This window comes from Eptatretus burgeri, chromosome 7, assembly GCF_056783735.1.
Source record: "Eptatretus burgeri isolate ZD-2024b chromosome 7, Ebu_testis_v1, whole genome shotgun sequence".
NCBI classification, from domain to species: domain Eukaryota; kingdom Metazoa; phylum Chordata; class Myxini; order Myxiniformes; family Myxinidae; genus Eptatretus; species Eptatretus burgeri.
The window spans coordinates 13,627,949-13,645,089 of record NC_140967.1 but is presented as its reverse complement, the minus strand read 5'-3'; the positions used below and the strand labels follow the sequence as shown (position 1 = coordinate 13,645,089).

At 49.6% G+C, this 17,141-nt stretch overlaps 1 protein-coding gene across 10 annotated transcripts in view; it reads right to left on the bottom strand.

Annotated features, from left to right (window-relative positions):
• The window catches only part of LOC147022705 (uncharacterized), a 204,790-nt gene that overhangs the window by 106,513 nt on the left and 81,136 nt on the right, over positions 1–17,141 (bottom strand). The window lies entirely within an intron of this gene.

Sequence of the window (17,141 nt, the reverse complement as noted above, 5' to 3'; positions counted from 1 at the left end):
GTTAACCGAGTACACTGGTTCTCATTTCACTGTCCTCGGAAGGATGATAGGCTGAGTTAACCGCACCCGGTATTAATTCAACAGCTAGAAGGGGCTCCAAATCAAGACCCTGAGGTCGAAAACCATCCACCTTAACCACGTAGCCATTACCAAGCTGTTATACGAGTTTAAAGATCAAAGATACTAGTACGCCAATGAGCGAGAAGGAAAATGTGGTTGCTGGAGGATGTGTGTGTGGAAGAATTTCATATAATAGGGATTTATGCCAGTCATATATTTTTAAAATGGTATCAAAAAAGTAGCGGTACAAAGTACACCATCCCCATGCCCAATAAATAAATAACAATCGTCCAGCACGTGACTTCACTGGAGCACCTTCAGCAACCAGTGAAGCCACCTTGCAGTACATGGAGTTGGAATTGGGAGGGAGCGGTGTACAATAATCGATCGATTAATTGATTAATTGGATAATTAAAATACATAAGTAATAATTGTAAAATAAATAATTTATTAATCTATTGGCTCATAGCATACCTAAACCACCACTGTTTCATTTGAATCGGTAGCTTTTTGAAAACTTAGTAATTAATTGATCAATCAATAAATCGAAAATGCTCTTCCTAGCCAAATCACTTGTTCACTCTCGTGTCCAAATATCAGCTTCCTCGCTCAAAAGGTGCCTGAGATATTGCCAGGATGAGAAATAAAATAAACAATAATTAATAAATCGATAATAATTAAGAATTAATCAATTAATTGATTAATCAAAAAAACACTGTATTGCCAAAGCTCATCTTCACTTTTGTCCCGAAATTTCAGCTTCTTCGCTAAAAGCATGGCTGAGATATCACCCAGAGAAACAAACTAACAAATGAAAAAAATCACTCGTAGAGTGACAACTTGGCAAAACAGCACAAAGTAGAATGGCACTCAGTAAAGCGCATACCTCTGTCAGGTGGAACAGTTCACATTTTGTATCCCACTGATGGGCTGAATCCGAAGCAAAATCCAATCCGCTTGTTCTTGTCACCTATTCAACTCATCCACCTTGTTTTGTCATAAATCGTCCACAACTTTTGGAGATATTGTGATATGTTTTGTTTTTGGCCCTTTCTATCAATTTTAGAAATTCGACTGTGTTGACCTTTTGATCTTTAAATTAAATGGTAGTTGAATTCAGCAACCTGAAATGAAAATCCTCTTAAAATTTCAGGTCAATCGAAGGAAAAATGAGGATTTTAGAAAATTTGGCCCAAATTGGCCTTTTTGCCTATTTTGACCTTTTGACAAATGTTTACCTGAAAATGAGTAGGTCCTTGAATTTGTTGACCTGATATGCAAATGCTCTTCAGATTTCAAGTCAATTGGATGAAAATTGAGGACTTTAGAAACTGGCCTACGTTGACCTTTGTTGACCTCAAAATTAATCTGTGGTTGAGTTCAGCGACCTCATATGCAAATGTTCTTCAAATGTCAAGTCAATCGGATGAAAATTGAAGATTTTAGAAAATTTGGCCCAATTGGCCTTTTGGCTTAGTTGATCTCAACATTAATAGGTGTGTGAATTAAGCGACTTGATATGCAAATTTCTTCAAATTTAAAGTCAATCAGATGAAAATTGACAATTTTAGAAACTATATAAAAATTTGACCTATTTTGAGTTGACCTGACGGCCTATGTAGACCTTTTGACCAATGAAAACCTCAAAACAAATGGGTGGTTGAATTCGCTCACCTGATGTGCAAATCCTGTTTAAATTTTAAGTCATTCAGATGAAATTTGAGGATTTTGGAAAATTTGGCTCAAATTGGACTGTTGGCCTTTGTAGACCTTTTTGTGCGACCTAATTTTACGAAACTTCAATGCGGAACCGTGGCAGGTTCGGTAACATTAACCTCTGAAGATTTCAGAATAATCGGTCAAGCGGTTTGGGCTGGAGGCAAACAGACAAACACACAAACAAATACACAAACAAACAAACAAACAAACAAAGGCGATCAACATACTTGTCAAAAAAAAATAGTTTTGCCAAGTAACAAATGTACAAACACACAAAGAAATGGAGGCGATCAACATACTTGTCAAAAAATTCTAATTTATTTTGCCAAGTAACAAACAACCAAGAAAACAAACAAACAAACGGATTAAAAACTGAGTACTCCCTTTCATCGGTGCCTGGCAATGATGTCATGCATCGTCTGGATATGTAATAATTGGAAGGAGTGGTGTACAATATATGATTACAATTAAGTAACTGGAAGAATATGAGAACGAGATAATGGTGTGATGAGAATACAACAAAATATGAGATCGGGATAAAAAGGTGAAAGAGAAAATGAAATTGATTTATGGGGGAGGGGAAAGGGGCAATGAGTGTTAGGATATACTTCTGAGGTGTGGAAGGGAAAGTATCCCTCCAAAACAATTTATATTGGGGGAGACGCTTCAGAATCAACATTCTTACCCTGGTCCTGTGCATTCACAAACATCAAATATGAGTTCCTTATCAGTGTTAAGAATCACCCAAATCAGATACAGTCTCATTTGGGGAAGCCTGCCTGGATGTTGGAAATTATGTCTTTCCAATTACAGAAGTCCTTTAAATAAATCAGCAAGCCTGGTATGTTCACACAAGGTAATCCACAAGGTTCAAATTCTACTCACTGATTGGGATAATCAGGGAGTTCTGGAAGAATGCACTGGTCAACAGGCCTTGCACGGGCCCACATCGTCGGCAGTTTTTGCAGTACAGCATGCAAGATAACAACTTTTTGGGTGATTGAATCAGAAAGTTCTCCAAATCTTTTGTTTTGCAGAGGCACAACTCTTTATATTAGGTACTTTCACAAGTGTTTTCATCTTACTTTAGAAGCTTTGTGAGCTATTAGTGGGGTATGCTTACACATTGTGTGAGCATATGAACCATGCTTCTCCATTTTCTTGGGTCGCTCCCCTGCATTTGATTTTTCATTTATTTATTTTAATTTAATTTTTTCATATATATATATATATATATATATATTGTTGCGGATTCGCACCCGCCGGCGTGCGAACAGCCACGTAACTCGAATCGCGGCACGTCGCCCACCGGACGGACAATCCCGTCATGACCCTCTCGGACTAACGCCGGGAACTAGTCACGGGTGGGCCTTTCGGCGTCACCACGATCGTGCCAATCGGCCCCCCGCGTGGGATAGGGTTGCTCGCCAAATTCGACCTACCTAAGTACCCACACGGAGGGTAGACCGGGCGATCGCACCTCGCCGCAGGTCGACTTCGGACACGGGCCACTTTAAGCGACCCGTTCCGTACTATCGGGATAACCGAGCGGTGTTATCGTCAACCTGGACGGTTCGATTAATTATCGGGCATTTTAGCCCACGACCAACCCTTTACGTGAAGTAAGATGAAGATTCAATAAAGGAAAAGACGAAGCGAAACGGGAAAACAGTTCAACATAAAGCACATTTATTCCGCGATGGCACACGGATAGCACACATATACAATTATACACCAAAAGCAAATGTAAAAGAAGAAGAAACACACAATAATGCACAAAAAGCAAATGTAAAAGCAAAACACAATGCAGATCTACCACCGACTACCGAGCACACGGCAACACTTATACAGTTTTACTTCACAGACGGCGCCGACAACACATATACTCAAAGCAAAAGAAAAAGGGACCACCCTCCACGATGAGGGTGGCAGACGGGCCTGGGGCCGAGACCGCGTCGAGCCTACCCGTCTGGTGATGAGCCGCAAAATGGCGGTGGCGCCCCGACTCCGCGGGCCTCGCGGACAGTGTCTGGAATGGGGTGGGAACGGGGCCCCCTTCTCGCACTATCTCACCGCGGGGGGAAACAGGAGGGGGTTGTTGATGCTCGGGGGGATGAGGATATCTCGCTGGTTCGGGTCCCGCGACGAGCGTCTCCACCGCGACCTCGGTCGCGTTATCGGCCTCCCCTCTCCGCAGCTCCCCGACTCTGACACGAGCGCCGCCCTCGACTGCCGCCGCCGCCACCTCTCCAACTCTCCCACTCTCCACAGCTCCGTCCAACTGCTTTCTCCGACTCTTCTCTTGACTGGCTCTTCCCAACTCAACTCTTAACTGCCTTTTTGGCGAGCGAACGCGGCCCTTGATAGCCCCCGTGGCTTCGCTCCTTCACCTTCGACCCTTTACCTCTGGCTGGCTCCCCATTGGACAGAGGAAAAGTGGGCGTGAATGCTTTTTGATCCATGAATCTGCATATAGCGATATTACTCCGACGCACCTGGAGGCGGGGCCAAATCGCCCCACGCTCGCCGATAGGACGGAAAAGAAGTGGGCGTGAGTCGTTTTTGATCCGATTTCTTCGGAAAGGCTGGTGTTTCTGCACCCGCTGCTCGGTGCGCGCCCTGCACGAGTCCAGTATCGGTGCCCACAAGCGGCGCGGGAATGACGGTGATGCGATGGTTGTGAGGGCGAGTTGTGACGGTAAAGGTCGTGGCTGTTGGCGTTGTTGTTGTTGTGAAGCGGCGTTGCGGCTGGTGGTTGTTGTGTGATGGCTGTTGAGACGTGGTTGGTGGTGGTAGTAATGGCGGCTGGTCCAAAATAAAGATAGTAAAGGAAAAACGGCTATCTAGAGGGGTCGCAGCCCGAATGAATGACATTTATTCCCTCTCAACAACGGGTTTGGGCCTAACTACACATATACTTACAGAGATATCTCACCTAAGGGAACTGAATGGTGGTTTGCGAATTTCGTCAACCACAACACTACCCCCTCCTCTTTTTACAGACTCGTCCCGAGTCGTCAAATTTTCGTGTGCCATCATGTGTAGTTTTCCCCTAATACATTTTACGTACGGATCCCTGAGTGCGACATTCATGGTATTCGTGTCCCCAAAATAAATAACCTGAGGGCTGAGTAACTACCTAAACAAACTCACTCACACGGACGATTTAAATAAAATTGCCGGCGCTAAGACAGACATGCCGGTGGCGCACTCATATGTACAGTACATCTTAACCTTAACTTACAAATTTTACACTAAACCATGGCCCAGGATCAATGAACTCTGCAAAAAGAAAGCAGTTAGCAGGGAGCCAGGCTGCTCGCATGCAGTCTCTGGCTCAAACAATGCAGGTGATGGGGAACGTGGCCGGCTGCTCACTCGCAGTCCAAGGCCTTCCCTTTTGAACTGAACGCAGTGAACCACAACGGTGCATGGGCTGCACAAACGCAGTCTCTGTGCCAGCTCAAGTGGCACACACAATGAACACAACGGATGGATGGATGGACACAAACATGGTGCACGGGCCGCCACTGCAGGCCCGTGTTGTAGCTGCCAACAGGGCAGTTCTCGCAGCTTGCAAACTGTTGCCTTGATCCTGGCGCACATGGCAATGAACAGGGGGGGGGGGGGCAAAGCAAAATTGAACGGGGCTGGTGAACATGGGCAGTGGGCATGGCATGGCAAAGGTGAGCAGGCAAACACAGCCCGCAGAAGAAGGCCGCTGCAGGCAAACACAGCCGGCAGACGAACTAGCCGGCACAGGCCTTGAAGCACAGCAGCTGCAGACAATCCGACCGGCACAGGCCTTGCAGCACAGCAGCTGCAGACAATCCGACCAGCACAGGCCTTGCAGCACAGCAGCTGCAGACGATCCAGCCGGCACAGGCCTTGCAGCAAAACAACAGCTGCCGATGAAGTGGGCCGGCCTCTGCCTTGCAGCAACGCAGCCAGCAGATGAAGCTGGCCAGCCTTTGCCGTTCAGTGGAGGTTGGTGGAGGGAGTGCGGTGGTGCTGGCCACTCGGAAGGCGGGCTCAGACCTACCTACCTACCTGTCTCCCTCCCACCTATCGCCTTTGCCTGTCATTGTCTATACCCACTCCCTTAATTTGTCAAACCCCAATTTAGCCCCAACTTATTTTTTTATTTTTACTTCCCCACTATAAATCGTCCCCTAACCCCCTGTACTGTCCTTGTTCGGCTAACCTATCCTGTCACCTAGCCTACTCCCAACCCCTACGTTCCCTTCCCGGAGGGGAATAAGGGAGAGCTAACGTCCTGTGTCGAGGCCCAACGAAGCCTCAGGATGGCCTCCCCAGACTTCAGCGATCTAACCCAAAGTGGGTCCAGCGGCCCACAACGAGAGCGAGGGGATGGATGGTGCGGAGGGGTACACTTCCTATCTACCCTAACCATTTAACTGTTAAACTACCCCGGGGCTTTCAACAAGCGCCTCTCGCTTAAACTATTGGTTCTAACAACCCAGATTCCCGTCGCCTGTGTTGGTGTCCTCACAATTTCGGGCCTTGCCCCCCAATTTTCTCTCCGTGCCCTCACACGGTCTCATGGCTGGGACGCATGGCTCCCCTTGGAAGGCACGACCCTCTGCCGATTCTCCGACGATGGCACCCCCGGGCACTACACTGCCTCCGAGCCTACCAGCTCCCTAACACCGGGGAGTGCCCCCCATGGCACCTCCCCTGAAACGCACACGTGGCAGGCTGGCTTCCCGGGCCCCTTTCCGAGGGTCACCCGTGCCCACAACACTGCCCACGCGGCTAATGGCGCCCCGGGCCCCCGCACCAAGCAGGCGCACCCGTGCCCACTACGCTATCCCGGCCCCCCATGGGCCCTTGGCCTACCACGGCCGACTAGCCTGGTGCCCGGGGTACCCACTCAGCGATACTCACCTTTCGCAGCAACGCTCCCAGCCCCTCAACAGGGCTCCTGCACCCCTCCAAACGGGTTTCGAGCCTACACTCCCACCAACAACAAAACGACCTCCATTTTGTAAATTTGACTAACCCCCTAACTCACTCTACACTGACCCCGGGGTCCCTTGGGCGGGAGTCACTCCTCCCCCCAATCACTCATCGCACCATGCATTCCCCATTCGCTCCACTCACACAGACCCGCTGGCCTCACTCACTCACCAAGCACATGCCTCCACTTCACTCACCAACTCTTCAACACACTCACCGCTGAACTCTGCCATCCTTCTAACTACCTCCCCTAACTAACTCGTGCTCCCACGTCGTCCCTTAAACTACAGCACGTTCCTTTTAACACTACGTAGCTAAACTACGTCCCCTCTACACATTCACAAGTCTGTCACTGTCTCCAAATCTCTAAAATAACTTTTATTTCCCCACCTAAAGCTCATCTAAATCCCTCTAACTAATCCATTCCACGGACTCCATGAGGACTTACCACTGCCCCATGAAGTCGCTCTAACTAAGCTAACCCTTCCCCCTAACTAGTTTCCATCCTGTGCCCTGGTCAAGGGGGTCTTCCACCCCTTGCCCAGGAATCCTGTGCACCCGAAAGTGAGGCTTGCTGTTCTTTTTTTTTTTTTTCTAATTGTGCAGCACCAGCGCGGTAACTCACAGCTCGCGCACTTTGCACCTGCCCGTGACGTCATGCAGCTGCACGTGTACCTCGTCCCTCCTTGGACGGTACCATCCGGCAGGGATACCCCTCCTGCCGGATTCCAACCCCACGTGCAGCCATGACGTCACCGTGCGCATAAAAAAAAACACAAGCCCCACGTCTCGAGGGGTTCCCCACGCGAACACATGTGCTTTGCCCGTTGGAGCTTAACACACACGCCCGCGTGGAGAACCCGTCCGGTCCAAATCCGTAATCCTGCCTAAACTTTGTCCGTCCGCGGGATCGGCAAATCCACCGCGTGCGTTTCCGGACCGGGACTTCACTCTCGCAAGCGAGCACGTGGGGGCCTCGTGCGTTGCACAGCACGGACCTCGTGCTCACTGCTGGGTGAACCCGGCACGGTCCCCGAAACAACTACAGCCGCTACTCTGCTTTCTTTCTTCTGTCGCCGTCGTCGTCGCCATTCAACACACGCACTCCCGCGTGTTACGACGCTAACACACCTCACCATTAAACTCACACCGGGAGACGCGGCTGCATGTTCACACATGCCGACCGACATCTCCCTTACACACAGCGACCTTGCACACGCTGTCTCCCTTGCACTCGGCCGTTCACTCACGCATACCACCTCCCTCGCACACGTGGCTCCACTCACTCGCGGCCTTAAACACTCACTCGTGCCATTTCCCTCACACAAACCACACCACTCACACACGCGGGGGAACTCGCCCGCGGTGCCTCACTCATACTGGCCGTTTCACTCACACACACGGCGACACTCACACACACGGCGACACTCACACACGGTGCCTCATCCACACACGGCATGCTGGGAAGCACGCCCTTAGGCACACTTGCCACAACACTCACACACGCGGGGGCACTCGCTCGCGGTGTCTCACTCACACATCGTGCCTCACTCACACACGCGGGGGCACTCGCCCGCGGTGTCTCATCCACACACGGCGTGCTGGGAAGCACACACTCCGACACACTCGCCACCACACCACTCACACACGGGGTCGCCTCCACACACGGGGATGCACTCACACCTTGCACCACACACACCGGGACAACCACACTGGGGATTCGTGTCCCCACAAGGGTCTCTGGGGCCTCTATACCCCCCAAGCTCTCCGTGCACCTGTCCACAGCACTCCTCCCCTCGACCTCGCAAAGCACGACCGAACCCACCTGGTCGTGACTCGCCTCAAGGGGGCATACTCCCTCCCCTCGTTCCTGGAGGAGGCCATCCCGCTGCTCGCACCGGGTCCCTGCACGGTCCGCGAGCTCACCCCCATTATCCTCCACTACCTCCGTGTGTGTGTGCGTCACTTACCCCGTCTTCATCGTGTTGTCTTCCCTCTATCGTTCCCATCTCCCGTGTCTCTGCCAACTCAGTCACCTCTTCCCTTGTTATCTCCCTTGTCTCAACTATTATTTCCGTCTCTTCCCTTGTTATCTCCCTCGTGCACGTCTCCGTCACCCCAATTAGTTTGTCCCTCTCGGTTACCGTCACTTTTTCCGTCACGACCCTCGCCCAACACGTCCCCCGAATTATTTTTTCCTTACCCGCCTCCACCGCGGGCCCGACAGCCGTTGCATTCCCTCGCAGCTCGTTCGCTCCCACACGTGGAGTCGCCATTTTAAGCTCCCCGGTTACTGCCTTCATGCCCGCTTGCAGGCTTCGGCCCATGCTCTGCGTCTCACCCCGCAACTCTTTCATTTCTTCCTTCATGTTTGTTTCCATTTCGTTCATTTGTTGTGTATTCGCATCCATTTTTTCGTTCATTTGTTGTGTATTCGCATCCATTTTCGTTTTCACTTCGTTCATTTGCTTGTTCATGTTCGCATTCATCTTCGCTGTCATTTCCGCCAGCATGGCGCATAGCTGGGCCATGTCGGGTGCGCTTGGGCGAGCCGATTTGGCAAGGATCGGGGGGTTTTGGCGGAGGGGGGGAGGGGAGGTGTCATACACCGCGGCCGCCGCCGCACCTATTTCGGGCTCTGGGTTCAGTTGGGTGAGTTCGTGTTCCTGCACAACCAACATTTCCTGCACGGGGATTTCATCCTGGACCATGGATTCTACATTACTACACATATACATTTCTAATACCCCCGGCTCCCGCTCGCCTTGAGGTCAGGTCAGGTATGGGAGCATGTGCCAGAACAGCGCGTCGCTGCGTCCACTTTCCGCCGGTACTCCGGGGGCCTCCGTCTGGCCATCCCCCAGGCAGATGCCAGGCCCATCCCCATCTCCGTGAGATGATGGTCAACCTGCTGCAACCATGAGGCACGTGGTCGGCCCACTGGCCTCCTCCACTCATGAGACTCCCTCGCTGAGAGAATCTGGTGAGCAGGATCAGCGTCAGGAAAACGAGCCACATGTCCATACAGCCGCAGCTGACGCTCACGGACTATGCAGGTAACAAATCTCATCCGAGTCTCTCTCAGCAACCGCTCGTTGGACACAAAATCCGACCAGCGATAGCCAAGGATTCTCCGAAGAGACCTGGTACCAAAGGAATTAAGTCTCCGTCTCAGATCCTTGGTCAAAGTCCAAGTCTCGCACCCATAGAGCAAGACTGGAAGTACCAAGGACCTGGAAGACTCGGACTTTCGTCCTCCCGCACAGGTACCGGCAGCGCCACACCCCCATGATCCAGTGAATCCATGACTCCCCAGGCCCGACCCAGACGTCATTGACCTCCGGCTCACAACCTGCGGAGACATGAATATCACTGCCAAGGTAAGTGAATCTATCCACGACCTCAACATCCTCACCACAAACAGACACAGACAGGACAGCAGCATCCAAGATGTCACCGAAAGCCTGGATCTTTGTTTTGACCCAAGAAATCCGTAATCCCAACGGCTCCGACTCCTCATTCAGCACCTCGAGGGCCCCCAAGAGGATGTCTAAAGTCTCCGCAAAGATGACTGCATCATCTGCAAAATCAAGGTCCGAGATCTTGACATTGCCAAACGATGCACCGCAATCCTGATCTCTCCGACATCCTCCCAAAATCCAGTCCATACAAGTGCTGAAAGGTGTGGGGGCCAGTACACATCCCTGACGAACTCCAGTAACAACTGGAAATAAGTCAGAGGCGGTACCACCACACTTCACAGCACTCTCAGTACCAGAGTAGAGTTCAGACATCAGATCGATCAGTTTCGGTGGCACCCCACGAAGACCAAGAATCCTCCAGAGGACATCCCGATTCACTGAATCGAACGCTTTACAGAGATCAACATAGGCTGCAAGCAGCCCCTGCCGAAACTCTCGTCTGCGTTCAGTGAGGACACGAAGAGCAAGGATACGGTCAATCGTTGACCTCTTTGGTGTAAAGCCTGACTGCTCTGGACGCTGGTGCTCAAGCAGATGGTGGCGAACCCTATCAAGAATTATCCGAGCAAAGACCTTGCCCGGCACTGAGAGCAGCGTCACCCTCGGTAGTTGTTGCAGTCTTGGCGATCACCCTTCCCTTTCCAGAGAGGGACAACAAGGCCCCTCTTCCAGTCAGTTGGGATGATGCCTGTGTTCCAGGCAGAGCACAAAACTGCATGCAACGACGCGAGTGCAGCATTTCCACCAGCCTTGAGAAGTTCAGCATGGATGCCACAGATCCCTGGAGCTTTGCCCCGTTTCAACTGGTTCACCGCAGCCCGTGTTTCCACAAGCGATGGTGGACCACAGTTGATTCGAGGGTCAGCAACAGGGATTGTAACACCCTTGACGTCCAACTCGACAGCTGGGGGATCAGCCTGGTACAACCGCTCAAAGTAACCGGCCCAGCGGGCCTTCACTTCAGACTCCTCTGTCAAGAGCCTACCACTCTCTGCTCGAACTGCAGTGCTCCGAGGAATGGGCTTGGATGAACGTAATGCGCGAATTCCCCTGTAAGCGGGACGAGAATCACCTGTCCACAGGTGATGCTCTACCCCCTCACAGATTCCTCGCACATAGGCCTCCTTGTCCACCCTCAGTGCACGTACAGTTTTACGCCTCAGCTCCCTGAACAGCTCAGCTCTGCCATTCAGCCTGGCCCTGCGACTCTGGTCAATGGTATCCAGTGTCCCTTGAGAGACAAAATTCTTCTTGCCCTGCGGTGAACTCCAAGGCATCCACCGGCAACATCAAGGACGGTGGTCTTGAAGGTGCTCCACAACTCTTCAGGACCCCCAAAGCACCCAGACCCCCAAGTGTCCACTCAGCCTGTTCGCAAACTCCTCAGCTACTCTCTCATCCCTGAGCTTGGCAACATCCAGCCTAGGCTGGGATGGTACCATTCTCCAGGATTTAAGGTGCAGCTTTAGAGTTGCTACAACAAGCCTGTGGTCAGTATTGAGGAACTGAGCACTCCGGTAGACCCTGCAGTTCTGGATCATCCTCCAACGACCGTCAATGAGGACATGGTCAATCTCCTTTGCCACACCGCCAGCGTTGGAATACCAAGTCCAGCGATGAGCTTGCGGGCGCTGAAACCATGAACCAGCCACCCTAAGTCCATGACTTCTTGCAAAGTCAAGGAACTTAGTGCTATTCTGGTTCATAGTTCCTGACCCATGGGGACCAACACACACCTCATAACCATCCCTATCAGTTCCAGTCGATGCATTGAAATCCCCCAAGACTAGAAGTGTATCTCGTCTGGGGCACTGATCAACCACAGACTCGAGTGTGGCGTAGAATGCATCCTTCACGGTAAGATCACTCGCCTCAGTCGGAGCATAAATAGAGACCAGGGAAATGACACCTAAGGAGTGACGAATCCTTAATCTCATAATACGCTCGTTGACCGGTGTTACCTCAATTATCATTGGGGTCAGCTTATTGGACACAACTACAGCAACTCCTTGGGTATGGTAACCATCAGAGCGACCAGACCAATAGTAGGTGTAACCACCCACCATTATCTCGCCGCAATCCGGTCTCCGAACCTCAGAGAGAGCTGCAATCCCGATGTCCAAACGCTTGAGCTCAGATGATAACAGAGACAGGTGATCATCCTCTCTTAGGGATAGGACATTCCAGGCACCCACCCGAAGGGACCGCCTCAGGTTAACCCAAGGAGACCGCCGTCTGGTGGACGACACCTCAGCACCACTCCGACACACTCTCCCGCAATCTGACCCAGGGATGTTACCCCGTGGTTTCCCTCCTATCAAAGATTGGGGGTCCCGAAGGCTTTGCCCCAATCCCATCATCCGGTGAGCTGCCCTGTGAAGGGAAGCTGCACAGGAGGTACTCCCACGGAGTGGGTTTTCAGATTTTTTTGCGTTTTTGCGTTTTGCGGAATGAAGCGTTTTACGGTGGCTGGAGTGCAAATCCTGCCACCAACCTCCTAATAAGAAGTAACCCAACTGCAGGAGGACGTCCGCAGACACAGTTGGGCACTAGATATGGATGGCCGTTGGCTCACAAGGAGCTCCTCCGCCCTTTGAGACGCCAACTTATTTCTCGTAAAGGGTTAATTTAACTTGCTCGTAATTTGGAGGGAATCGGGGTCGCTTCGCTCACCCCTGGACCGATTCCCGTGAATTTAGTTGGAGACAGGAGAGCCTGTTTTCCCGTTCTCCGATACCAGTGCCGCGAGGAGGGCGATGAGTTTATATCGCACGACCTGACACCAGTGTTGCGGATTCGCGCCCGCCGGCGTGCGAACGGCCACGTAACTCGAATCGCGGCACGTCGCCCACCGGACGGACAATCCCGTCGTGACCCTCTCGGACTAACGCCGGGAACTAGTCACGGGTGGGCCTTTCAGTCTCACCACGATCGTGCCAATCGGCCCCCCGCGTGGGATAGGTTTGCTCGCCAAATTCGACCTACCTAAGTACCCACACGGAGGGTAGACCGGGCGATCGCACCTCGCCGCAGGTCGACTTCGGACACGGGCCACTTTAAGCGACCCGTTCCGTAGTATCGGGATAACCGAGCGGTGTTATCGTCAACCTGGACGGTTCGATTAATTATCGGGCATTTTAGCCCACGACCAACCCTTTACGTGAAGTAAAATGGAGATTCAATAAAGGAAAAGACGAAGCGAAACGGGAAAACAGTTCAACATAAAGCACATTTATTTCGCGATGGCACACGGATAGCACACATATACAATTATACACCAAAAGCAAATGTAAAAGAAGAAGAAACACACAATAATGCACAAAAGCAAATGTAAAAGCAAAACACAATGCAGATCTACCACCGACTACCGAGCACACGGCAACACTTATGCAGTTTTACTTCACAGACAGCGCCGACAACACATATACTCAAAGCAAAAGAAAAAGGGACCACCCTCCACGATGAGGGGGGCAGACGGGCCTGGGGCCGAGACCGCGTCGAGCCTACCCGTCTGTTGATGAGCCGCAAAATGGCGGTGGCGCCCCGACTCCGCGGGCCTCGCGGACAGTGTCTGGAATGGGGTGGGAACGGGGCCCCCTTCTCGCACTATCTCAGCGCGGGGGGAAACAGGAGGGGGTTGTTGATGCTCGGGGGGATGAGGATATCTCGCTGGTTCGGGTCCCGCGACGAGCGTCTCCACCGCGACCTCGGTCGCGTTATCGGCCTCCCCTCTCCGCAGCTCCCCGACTCTGACACGAGTGCCCCCCTCGACTGCCGCCGCCGCCACCTCTCCAACTCTCCCACTCTCCACAGCTCCGTCCAACTGCTTTCTCCGACTCTTCTCTTGACTGGCTCTTCCCAACTCAACTCTTAACTGCCTTTTTGGCGAGCGAACGCGGCCCTTTATAGCCCCCGTGGCTTCGCTCCTTCACCTTCGACCCTTTACCTCTGGCTGGCTCCCCATTGGTCAGAGGAAAAGTGGGCGTGAATGCTTTTTGATCCATGAATCTGCATATAGCGATATTACACCGATGCACCTGGAGGCGGGGCCAAATCGCCCCACGCTCGCCGATAGGACGGAACAGAAGTGGGCGTGAGTTGTTTTTGATCCGATTTCTTCGGAAAGGCTGGTGTTTCTGCACCCGCTGCTCGGTGCGCGCCCTGCACGAGTCCAGTATCGGTGCCCACAAGCGGCGCGGGAATGACGGTGATGCGATGGTTGTGAGGGCGAGTTGTGACGGTAAAGGTCGTGGCTGTTGGCGTTGTTGTTGTTGTGAAGCGGCGTTGCGGCTGGTGGTTGTTGTGTGATGGCTGTTGAGACGTGGTTGGTGGTGGTAGTAATGGCGGCTGGTCCAAAATAAAGATAGTAAAGGAAAAACGGCTATCTAGAGGGGTCGCAGCCCGAATGAATGACATTTATTCCCTCTCAACAACGGGTTTGGGGTAACTACACATATACTTACAGAGATATCTCACCTAAGGGACCTGAATGGTGGTTTGCGAATTTCGTCAACCACAACAATATATATATATATATATATATATATATATATATATATATATATATATATATATATATATATATATATATATATATATATATATGTATGTATGTATGTATGTATGTATGTATGTATGTATGTATGTATGTATGTATGTTCCCCATCTACAGCCAAAACAGTAGACGAGAGCGCAAAAATTTCCAGCCCACCTTACTCACCATTCGCCTACAGTGTGCAGTATGGAGTTTCGTTCAAATTGGGAAACGACAAAATTATTTAAAAATCAATTCCCTATTCAGTGAAGCACTAGGCGGGAAAATTTGATTAATGCAAACAACCTCAGCGGTATAGTTCGCTGGCGATATCTTTTTTTTTCTTGAAATGATTTATTTAAAATTCTCAAGCATTGAGGAGAGACAAAGAACGATTTATTTTTAAGCATGAAATAAATATCGCCATTTTGATCAAATACTTCCATGTTCATTATTAAATAAAATTGCGTTTAAAAGATTACACACAATAATTTCTTCGACTTTCATTTCTCGGTTGTTTTTTCACATTGTATTGACGCGCAATATCAAGTTTCATTCAAATCGGGAAACAAAAAAAAATTATGAAAAAATAAATTCCCAATTCAGTCAAGTACTCTTCAGGATTATTTGATCAATGCAAATGACCTCAGCAGTCTGGTTCGCTGGAGCTATCTTTTTTTTTTTCTTTTTGAAATGATTTTTTTTTAATCAACCGGTCACAACGGGAACCCAACAGGTTCACAGGTCGTCTAGTATATATATATATATATATATATATATATATATATATATATATATATATATGTATATATATATATATATATATATATATATACATATATATATATATATATATATATATATATATATTGTTGTTGTTGTTGTTGTTGTTGTTGTTGTTGTTGTTGTTGTTGTTGTTGTTGTTTTTCGTCTTTCGGCTGCTCCCGTTAGGGGTCGCCACAGTGGATAATCCGTTATGATCCGCATACTGATTTGGCACAGGTTTTACACCGGATGCCCTTCCTGACGCAACCCTGGTCACCTCTTACGACACAGGGATATGGATTGGGTTTCGCCATGATTCCAGGCTGCGCTACACCCTCTCATAGTGCGGCCCAATGCAGAGTACCCATCCTCAAGCGATCCTCCAACCCAAGCCTCCGAGTAGCCGGATTACAGGCGCACGCCACTACGCCTGGTATATATATATATATATATATATATATATATATATATATATATATATATATATATATATATATATATATATATATATATATATATATATATATATATATATATATATATATATATATATATGTATATATATATGTATATATATATATATATATATATATGTATATATATATATATATATATATATATATATATATATATATATATAGATATATATATATATATATATATATATATATATATATATATATATATATATATATATACAGTCAAAGCTCGTTACTATGCCACCCGGCCGGGACTGAGCAAAAGTGGTATAGTAGCGAGAGTGGCATAGTAACGTGAGATTTTGTAAAAACGGCCTTATTTTCTCAAGTTATCCATCTGTAGTTAATCTTTAGACAAAATTTATTATAGCAAGTAAAAGGCATGACTTGTATAAGCTAAGCGAACGGAGAACATACACACACTAACATATGGCATGGCGAGAAATTCACGACACACAAAGCTTTCAAGAATCGTCGGCTGGCGCATCTTCTTTCGGCGGATCTCGTGCATCTCTTTGTCTAGCCGATCGCACGCTTGCATCACACCGGGCTTCCCACTTCTCTGCTGCATGAACTTCCAGACGGTGCTACAAGCGTGCTGGGCTTCCTCGAACGGAACGATTTCCTCCTCGACAGTTACCTCGTCATGTTCGCTTTCCACCGGCTCCTCAATGCACAGAATCTCATCCGCAATCTCCTCCAGCGTGAAATACCCGCCAGTCGCGAGGTGCTCGTCGGCTTCGAGAAAGTCAGACAGCTCGATCTCCTCGTTCTCGTGCATCTTTTCCTCGGCAGGCAGAGCTTCCCAGATGTCGGGCAGATCCGCATCCTGTGGCTCAGTTTGGATCTCCTCTTCGATGAACTTGGCCTTCGCGAAACAATTCCTGATCGTCGACTTGCCGACCTGCTCCCAAGCACGCCGGGCGACGTGTAGAGCGTCGAGCAACATGAACTTGAACTCCTTTCCCTCGTCTATGGCCTCAAGCCGGCGGCATAGCAGGAGCTTCTTGTAGTGGCGCTTGAGGTTCTCTATGATTCCCTGATCCATTGGTTGCAAATTGGCTGTCGTGTTGGGTGGGAAGAAGACCAGTTGGATGTTGTTCAGCTCGAGCTCGGGAGGGT